The 9,573-nt window shown below is 49.5% G+C and overlaps 1 protein-coding gene across 2 annotated transcripts in view; it reads left to right on the forward strand.

Annotated features, from left to right (window-relative positions):
* The window catches only part of LOC122363674 (A disintegrin and metalloproteinase with thrombospondin motifs 7-like), an 81,024-nt gene extending 71,451 nt beyond the window's left edge, over nucleotides 1-9,573 (forward strand). For both annotated transcript variants that reach the window (XR_006253405.1, XM_043333195.1), the window contains exon 25: nucleotides 8,733-9,573. The gene's annotated coding sequence lies outside the window, so the exon portion shown is untranslated. The remainder of the gene's footprint in view (nucleotides 1-8,732) is intronic.

Consider the following 9,573-nt stretch of genomic DNA (forward strand, 5'->3'; position numbering starts at 1 on the left):
CGGCCGCTGCAACCACGCCTGTATGCGAAAATTGAAGTTTTCTAAGAACAGCAGGATCTGGCAAGGTGCAAGGACAGAATATGGAGACCCCGACATCGACGTTAGGTTTAACTTACATTTGCAGTTCAAAAAAAAAATGACATGCCCGGGAATGACGCGGTGGCCGCCCTGACATTGTGACGAAGTTGGGCGTGAGTAGAGACAATAGCGGGAGTGCACATACAAGTCAAGCGCCCCTCAATCCAACCCTTCGGGCAGCAGCGGCACCAGCAACCCGGCCATGTCCACCAATGTCGTTCAAGATCCGAATCCAGAGCCGGCAGAGAGCACGGCTCTGCCCTGACGTGACACATATCCCCGGCGTGTCAAGACAGACAGACCATTACCTCGCCTGTATAAATACAACAATGTATACAGTATACCTTACCTACATATTTCTAAGTCTCATGTTGAGGCGAGAAGCCATCAGCGTCCAGTTCTACTTCGACGAAGACTCGTATTCAGACCCGGCAAAGAGCACGGCTCTGCCCTGTTTCCGCGGCTTCTAATGGCCACATCGATACGAGACATCTCCAATCGTCTGCTTTACCTACTACAAAACCAGGTCGGTGTGTTGCGATTAGCACGATACATTTCTTGCGTAGATATCTGCTAAATGCGTTATTAATTAGAAATAGGAAAAGTAAACATTGCCATCGTCATTCGCCAAACAGTCGAGGTTGCAAGCATAAGTCTGTCCGTCAACACACGCCGGGGATATGTGTCACGTCTCGGGGCAGAGTCGCGCTCAATGCCGGCTCTGGATTCGGGTCTTGAACGACACCGGTAGGCACGGCCGGGCTGTCGGTGCCGCTGCTGGATGGAGCGACGCAATTGACTTATACTCGTATGTGTACTCCGCTATTGTCTCTACTCACTTCTCATTTCGTCACACTGTCAGGGCGGCCACCCTGTCATTCCCAGACATGTTATCTTTTCTTTCGAACTGCTAATCTAAGTAAAACAAACGTCAATCCTGTTGCTTCAGCATTTCACTTCAACAAATCTGCATGACATTGGTGACGCCGATGCTGGTCAGAGCCATGCCCCAAAAACTTGGGCCAATGACTGTGCGAGGTCTCCACATTCTGTCCTTGCAGCCTGCTGCAGCTCCTCCCATCCTTCATAAATTTTCGCATAGAGTTGCGCAGCAGCATATTCAGGCTGCGAGGCATCGTCCAAATGCAATGTATGTTGTCAACAGCAGTGCAAAGAGCTGTATTATTGCTCCGAGCTTGCAGCTTGATGAATAAACAAAGCTATATGGTATGCTAAGGAGCCAGCTCTATTCTGTAAACGGAATGTTTCGAGTGAGTTACCCAGAAGCGTTGAGTCTTTTCTTAGTTCTGTTTGGCCTATTTTCTGAACCATCGACACAGAACACCGCAGCAGAGGCACCGATGCAGCACTGAAGCTTTCCGCTCCGACAATATGGGCTAGCGCACCCCTATCATGTGAAAGAAGACCACGCATTCACTCCCTCCCATCGGCCGGCCGGCCGCCCGGTAGATGTCGTGGCGCGCGGTGCCGATAAGGCGCTTCCGCCTGCGCGCGGCGGCGAATTCTCGCCCTTATTGACACCGGCCGGTCGCCGGGCGTGACATGGTCCTCTTCAAGCCGTTTGGGAAGCATGAAGCAGTCAATATTTTTCGGAAAAAAGGGCATCGTTGGACTCAGAAAAGAATACCTCACCACATGAGCCATGAGCCCGTATACTTTTCCAAAATTCGGTTTTTTTGAACAACCCTAATGGAGAGGAAGGAGGGAGAGTGAGTGAGTGAGTGAGTGAGTGAGTGAGTTTCTTCATGTTCTTCAAATAATGTCAGCATCCTGCTCTCACAAGCAATGTAGCGGAAAACCAAACTGGGCAGCCAAAAAAACTGACCTTAACACAGCAGGAGAAACTGGAAGCTGAGAAAATTGCGATACATGGCCTGGTACAGGTGGAACTTTAGCTGGTGTCGTCTTTCGGCAAATGTTTAACATCTCCACCCTGAGACAATGGCTGCTAAGAGTACCATCGGTGGGAAAACACATGAGGGGCGGGTCGACGTTACACATTCACTCACGAGCACACGTGTCTGTCTGCCGTGCTATATGTACCGCAGGCCACCATAACTGACCTATGACGTCAGACGGGGCATTTCTGACCACCGATATGGGCCGCTCGGCTCATCAGATGTAGCCGGAATGAGCCCAGTGGCTGGGCTCAGGTCGTTAGTACGGTAAATGTGAAGCAGATGTGGGTCGGGAAGTGTCTAGGCTTGTCCCAGTGTGAGACGGTGATCTCTCGTGCACTGCACTCTAGTATAAATGGACTCACGTATTGTAGGAAGCATATGAAATAGGCCTGGCTGCTGAGGTATTAAAATGTTCAGTAATCCAGGACAAAAAGCGCTAGGCTCAGCTTCCAAGGTTATTGCGTGCTTACTTTGAACAATTGCGACATTTCAGCTGCAGAGCGTAGAAAGCGGCATATATTTTTTTGTGCTGGACGTTATTCCTAGTGAGGAGCGTGGCACTTCCCTGGCACTTTTCGGTTAGCTCTATTCCTCAGCTGGCTGTGTGGCCGTCCTCAGAACGGAAAAGCATTCGAGCTTCTGTCGGCACTGAAACAAGCGCGGAAGAGCGACGGACTGAGATAGGTTTTTCTCACGGTACGCGGAAGGCATTTCTTTGATGCAAGCAATATTTTCAATCTGTATTTGATTTTCTGGAGGCGTCGTTATTGAGTCCGGCTACTACAAATTCGCCGTAGAGTTAACCGGAGATCGTCTGAACTATGAAAGATGCTTATTATTCATTGTATCGATAGTTGCATTCTTGTGTAGCTCCCCATCGAATTTGGCTCTCCTCGCATGTGATCGATTCGATCCACTGCTTTTGTCCCGGCTTGCTCGTGTGCATGAGCATGCCTCATTGTGCAGTGTTATTTGGGACTTGGTCCGACGGCGAGAAAGTGCTATCAGCGGCAACGGCTGCATTTGAAGTCGGCTGGCGAGTTAGTGGCCTGTCGTTGAAATTCCGGAGTTAGTCGGAGTGACTAGTCGTCACAAAGGCTGTTTGAGGCGTCCGATTGTGCATCAAATATGCATCAATGGGGAAGTTCGTCAGATGCTGTCACTCATAAGTGGGCCGTCGCCTTCGATCACTGTCAGCATGTCTGCATATTTGTGGCAATGGCCAGTTGGCATGTGCCAGAGGCTAACGCATGCTCAAACAGTGGTTTGTGATACGGTCTGCCAAATTACTATAGTGACACACTAGGAAGCTTTTGTGCGTTTTTGTACGCGCGTTTATGCGATTCTTAATGGCAGAAGGAGTAATTTCCCATATTCAGTAGAGCATAGGACGGCTATGAATGCTCGAAATGAATGCCATTTGAACCATGCAGCAGTATCGTATGTAATTTAGGAAGATCCTCGGGCTTAAGAGATCCGCATGAGTGCTCTTCACGGTCTTAGTAGGCTATAAGGAAGCACGGATAATATTTGTTGTCGGAACCGACTTATCTTACGCAATTTCTGCTCGGGAGTCTAAAATATGAAACAATATCGGTCCAGCTATTTAAGAAGATTGCGCACGCATATTGAAATCCAATATGAAGAAAGCATGGTTGAAAAGGCATGACTCGACCGCATCCAACCTAAGCGAACCTGACCTTATCATTTTGGCCATTTGTCACTAAATCAAGCTCCTTTCACACCGGATTTTAAGGTGTATGCGAGAGAGAGAGAGAGAGAGAGAGAGAGAGAGAGAGAGAGAGAGAGAGAGAGAGAGAGAGAGAGAGAGAGAGAGAGAGAGAGAGAGAGAGAGAGAGAGAGAGAGAGAGAGAGAGAGAGAGAGAGAGAGAGAGAGAGAGAGAGAGAGAGAGAGAGAGAGAGAGAGAGAGAGAGAGAGAGAGAGAGAGAGAGAGAGAGAGAGAGAGAGAGAGAGAGAGAGAGAGAGAGAGAGAGAGAGAGAGAGAGAGAGAGAGAGAGAGAGAGAGAGAGAGAGAGAGAGAGGAGAGAGAGAGAGAGAGAGAGAGAGAGAGAGAGAGAGAGAGAGAGAGAGAGAGAGAGAGAGAGAGAGAGAGAGAGAGAGAGAGAGAGAGAGAGAGAGAGAGAGAGAGAGAGAGAGAGAGAGAGAGAGAGAGAGAGAGAGAGAGAGAGAGAGAGAGAGAGAGAGAGAGAGAGAGAGAGAGAGAGAGAGAGAGAGAGAGAGAGAGAGAGAGAGAGAGAGAGAGAGAGAGAGAGAGAGAGAGAGAGAGAGAGAGAGAGAGAGAGAGAGGAGAGAGAGAGAGAGAGAGAGAGAGAGAGAGAGAGAGAGAGAGAGAGAGAGAGAGAGAGAGAGAGAGAGAGAGAGAGAGAGAGAGAGAGAGAGAGAGAGAGAGAGAGAGAGAGAGAGGAGAGAGAGAGAGAGAGAGAGAGAGAGAGAGAGAGAGAGAGAGAGAGAGAGAGAGAGAGAGAGAGAGAGAGAGAGAGAGAGAGAGAGAGAGAGAGAGAGAGAGAGAGAGAGAGAGAGAGAGAGAGAGAGAGAGAGAGAGAGAGAGAGAGAGAGAGAGAGAGAGAGAGAGAGAGAGAGAGAGAGAGAGAGAGAGAGAGAGAGAGACGCAATAGCCACGTTCTCGCAGCACATGCATAATGATCTGAAAGCATCAAGCCCCCAAGGCAGGAAGTTACCCCACTTTGCTGTCATCACTATCACGACATCAATTACCGTGCCAACGAGCCACCCTCTTTCACAGGGTACAGCTGGTCTTTCGGTCAGAGTAGCTGCTCGCTCTGGTCAGAGTAGCTGATCGCTCAGGTCAAGTGCATGGGTATGTACGCTCATGAGTACACCTAGATCGAGGTATTCAAGTCTACCTCTCCGTGCACATCTGTGATTTGAATTCTGATTTACGGCAATGGCACTCACCAGGTTTGTGTGCGATTTGATGGTTTTCATTCAAGGGATATCATTGCCAGTCTTATGGACTATGCACCTGCATTCTACAGTCTGACACGCAAGTTGTTAGTACCAAATGTTTCATATCTTCTGGCAACTGCTTTCCTGTCTTGGTAAACACTCATATCCTGAAATTTGCTGAAATGTTTCCGGTTTCTGGTGGCCGGCGTTTTCATTTAAGAAAGGGCTTAAGCCTGCCGTCTGTGGCCAGAATAACGGCGGCGTGGCGGCTCCGGTGCGGGCGCTATCGGTAATTTATTGCCCCTCTAATTGCCATTAGTGGAACAGAAGCCAGCAGCGTGGCCGGCCAGTGGAATAGCGCGGCTCTCGCCAGCAGCGGCAAGGGCTGCTGCGTGCCAGCGATGATAGAACCAGCACTCTGACAGGGCGTGACGATGTTGAATTGACCACGCATTTCCCTTCAGATGTCTCGAGATACGCAAATATTGTGCTTCGGCGACATTTAATTTGTCAGGGCTGCCGCTTACTTGTCGGCTCGTGTTTTCTAGATATAGTTAGTCATGTACTTTGTCAGGTGTTCCCCGTGCTCTTCCTGGCACTCAAACTTTCATGGCGGCGAGCGGGGTGAACTCTGACAGGCCCTTTATGAGACGCCGGCTGATTTATTTACGGCGCAAGGAAAGGTCATTGTATCTCAGCCACTATATTGCTGTGGGATCCAACTCTAAGCACAATCAATGTCCATGCCACGTGACATGACTACCTACAAGCTAAGTCACGTGCGACCATCGACATGTCACGTAAATACGGGTCAGCACGTGTCTCGATGTCGTCCTAAGAAAAGAAAACACTCATTAGCAATTTTGTGCTGACCTCCTCCCGTATAGTGCTGCATATCATATTTCGTACATTCGGAGCTGCAGTGTGAGCCCCTGATAAGCTTTTTCCTCGGTCCAGGGCGTCGGGCGCTGCGGCCGGAGAGGTGATTCTGGGATAGTTTATGGCAAACTGGTCGCCTTAGCTACAGGCTTATATCAGGGCTCCCTGTTTGCTGTTCATACTAAATCTCATTTTGATGAGCATGTTGAAGCAAATTTACCGCCTGTCGAATTTGCAAGACAGAAATGGGAAGATACCACGGGAGGCACAGTGATTTATTCTGACCCTGAAAGGAAAACATTTATTCCAGCGTCAGTGACCTTTCAGACCACACAATGTGAAAAATATTGGACTAGGCATGCCGCAAATTTCAGTTCTGGGAAGGTATATGTGAAATACAGCATGATGACCGTCTATGTCGGGCCCGTTGGAGTCTAGACTGAAGCGATCGTGTGGATATCGGACATCCTTACAGAATATAGATGAAGATATTCATTTAAATTGTTGCGCATAAAATCTTCAGTGCCTTTGGCATTCCATTTCCCATTCGATCTCGAAATACCTATGCATTCATTACGAACTCGTATCAAATCCAGTATCATACAAAATGTTCTGCCGTCCTACGAGTATTGACTGTAGTTGCCCGTTGTTATAGGTCGCCGTAACGAAATATCAAGAAACGTCAAACCGACTTTCAGTCTTCTCTGAAGCTAATGAGATCCTAGACATCACGTGAGCTGACTTGCGTCTTCAAAGACAATGTTTGGGTTCTACCTTTCCATCAAAATGATCCACACTTCTGTCAACGTTGCGTCTGCAACCGGGTTTGAAAAGCGTACCAACCGCACTGTTCACCCATCAGCGGTCAGCCCCTCCCCCCTGGCGGCCTGGCCCCTGGTCGAAGGCGCTTATCCCGGCGGCGTCGGCTGCTGATGAGTAGCGACGGGTCACCCCCGTCCCCGGACCGGCGGCACGCGACCCCACCGAGCCGCGAGCTCCAGCGGTGCACCCCAGGCGGCCAGTTCCGGTATGGCCCGCGTTTGATGCCGCTACGTGCACGCAGCCGCTTTGGCGGAAAATGGAGATTAGCTCAGTCGGCGGATTATATGCCGCTTGTACCTGACAATAGGCCGAGCTCAGGCTATTGTAAGTGTGGTTTGTTAAAAGGAATTGGTCTGTGCTCTCATTTATAATTCTTTCATGATTCCGTGAATGTGAATGTCCGTTTTCGGGAGTGGGAAAGCTGATCTGAAATAGTTTGGGGATTTTTGCCAGATTCTACTCAATGTTCACGTTCAAGGTGTTTGTTTGCTGTGTCAATTTGAACATTATTAGCTGGAGACACGCTTTTAGTGATGCGCACATTTTCAAACAGTATGGACTCGTCGCTACTATTTATATAGTCTTATAGCACATTCACAAAGATAATTGCCCGAAGTCTGGCTGTTTTCTTAGCTCACCGTATCACGAACCCTCAGTCTCCCACACGGCAGGATTATCAATATTCAATGTCGAACTCTACATACAGCATAAGTAAGACGTTTTGAATTCAGATGCACTGCCAATTGGCATTGCAACTCTTAAGAGTTGCAAATCATTGACGCTACCTTTATACCCTTGACGTTGCTGTGAACTGCATTGGCCATTCCACAAAAAAATATGCCCCTATCTGCTGTCAGTCGTCAGTTGATTTAAAAGAAAAAAAACGCATCTCTATTCACTCAGCCTGTGCCTGCGGCTGGGCGCCACCGGCGTGAAAACGCTATTACGCCCCTATTCTGCGTTCGGACAGCCTTGTAATGGTGTGTGCCAGCGCGGTAACGGTCGGCGATTCGGCTGGCTGGTATCGGCACCATCCGAGCCATCCGAACCGCTCGCGGCGCGCCGCCTGACGCTCCGGCTCCGGCTCGGGTTGTGTTGTGAGTGCTGCAGCGTTAGCCGCCGAACGTGCGTAGGATGGGTCTTCTATACATTGGTCTACTGGAATTTGGATAGTATGTCGGGTGCGGCCATTGAAGCCATGTTATTCAGCGTTGCAACGTCCTCACCTGGTTATCTTACCTGGTCCCGTGTGCATGTTTTTTTTTTTGTCCTTTCAAGTGACATCATGCTTCACAACTTAAAGTCCATGCATTTTGAATTCATAAGTTCTCAGTGCAATGAACAAAGACGCGCCTTCTTGAAAGGTTGAACGAAACCCAAACATTCGGCATGGAATACATAGTTTGATCAACAATTAGCTAGTGTAGCATTTCCCAGTCACGTAGCTGTCTGCAATGGCGTTCTGACACTGGGCTGTGGCACGGATCTGTGAATATTTTTTTATCGGTTAGATGTCTATGCATCTTTTTGTAGAGCCAGAGACGGAAATTGAAATGGATGGGATATAAGTCGAGCCTTCTGCTCAATTATAAAACCGTGAATGAAATCAAAACTGACGGAATGAGCGCAAAATGACCTCAGCAGTCGGCGCACCCTAAAGCTCCAATAAACAAACAAAACTGAAGGAAAAATAGGAGCTCAGCGTTTAAGGAAGCTGAGAGTGAAAAACGGGAAGACTTGAAGGTGAAAAGCTAAAAAGAGATTAATCAGAACATCAAAACTGGATGACTGGGCAAAGAAAGTGCATTATACTTATGGGAGGAGAGAAGAAGCATCGACATCCTTAGGAGAGAGGAGTCATCCTTATAAACCATAGCAAGACCTTTAAACATTATAACTGTTTTGACCGGTGAAGAGTGCATTGTTCGAGGACAGATTTACCGAAATACCGTCCGATTCATATACCTGCTCATAAACTCACAGCTACGCCGTTCTATAGCATGCGTGCTTATGAAGCTCGCTGTCCCGTGTGCGCTGACCAATTTTCAGGCCAAACGCCAGACCAGTCGGCCATTTAATTAACGTTCCGCCGCTGGTTTCAGGCCGGTGAGCGGTGGTCCTGCTCCGGTGGTGCTGCACGGCCGCGCTCCTGAGACGGCGTGGAGCCCACCTTGATGTGCTGTTCGCGCAGCGCTCCTGGCCACCCGCCGGCTGCTGGCGGTGGCTCGGCTGCGCCCGGCTGCTGGTGGCTCCTCCGCTGCGCCCGGCTGCTGGTATCTACACTGCGCCCGGCTGCTGTTAGCTCGGCTGCGCCTGGCTGCTGTTAGCTCGGCTGCGCCCGGCTGCAGCCGCTGTGGAGCTGAGGTGTGAGTTCGCCGCAGCTCCCGGCCGGCGAGGGTCGGCTGCCGGGCCGGCCTGTGGACTACTGGGCTCGTGTGACCGCCCGACTTAGGCCGTCAGAGGTAACTTTGTGATATGCAGGCGAGGTTCTACGGGACCTAGCGGGTGGACGGGAGGGTGTACTCGACCGCCCGCGCCAGTGTCGTTTATAGTTCCGTATCGCCGCCGAGGCACAGGCGGTGACCGTTGTAACAGCCCTATGTAATCGTTGATATATGTGGAGATGTTTTAAAAACAGCAGACGTATTGCATCTCACAGGTCAAGCGCTGGCTTTTGTTGAGCTGCAGTGAATTCTGAGAGGCGTCATGAATATTTATCCGTGCTGAAGAAGGGATCGTGCAGGGAAGAGCTCACCCACCCTGATACCGCATTGTTTGTTATTGTTCGGTGCCACTAATACCTAATGGTCGTTCATCTAAATCGAGAGTATGCTTGTTAACGGGAAGCAAGTGTGGTTTGAATTGTGTTCGCAACGCGTTCTCTTGCAAAAATAAATGCGATACATAAATGTGGGGCAAGCTTAGCTCTGCCATTTCCTGAAA

This window comes from Amphibalanus amphitrite, unplaced genomic scaffold (genome assembly GCF_019059575.1).
Source record: "Amphibalanus amphitrite isolate SeventyFive unplaced genomic scaffold, NRLGWU_Aamphi_draft 000633F_arrow, whole genome shotgun sequence".
Taxonomy (NCBI): domain Eukaryota; kingdom Metazoa; phylum Arthropoda; class Thecostraca; order Balanomorpha; family Balanidae; genus Amphibalanus; species Amphibalanus amphitrite.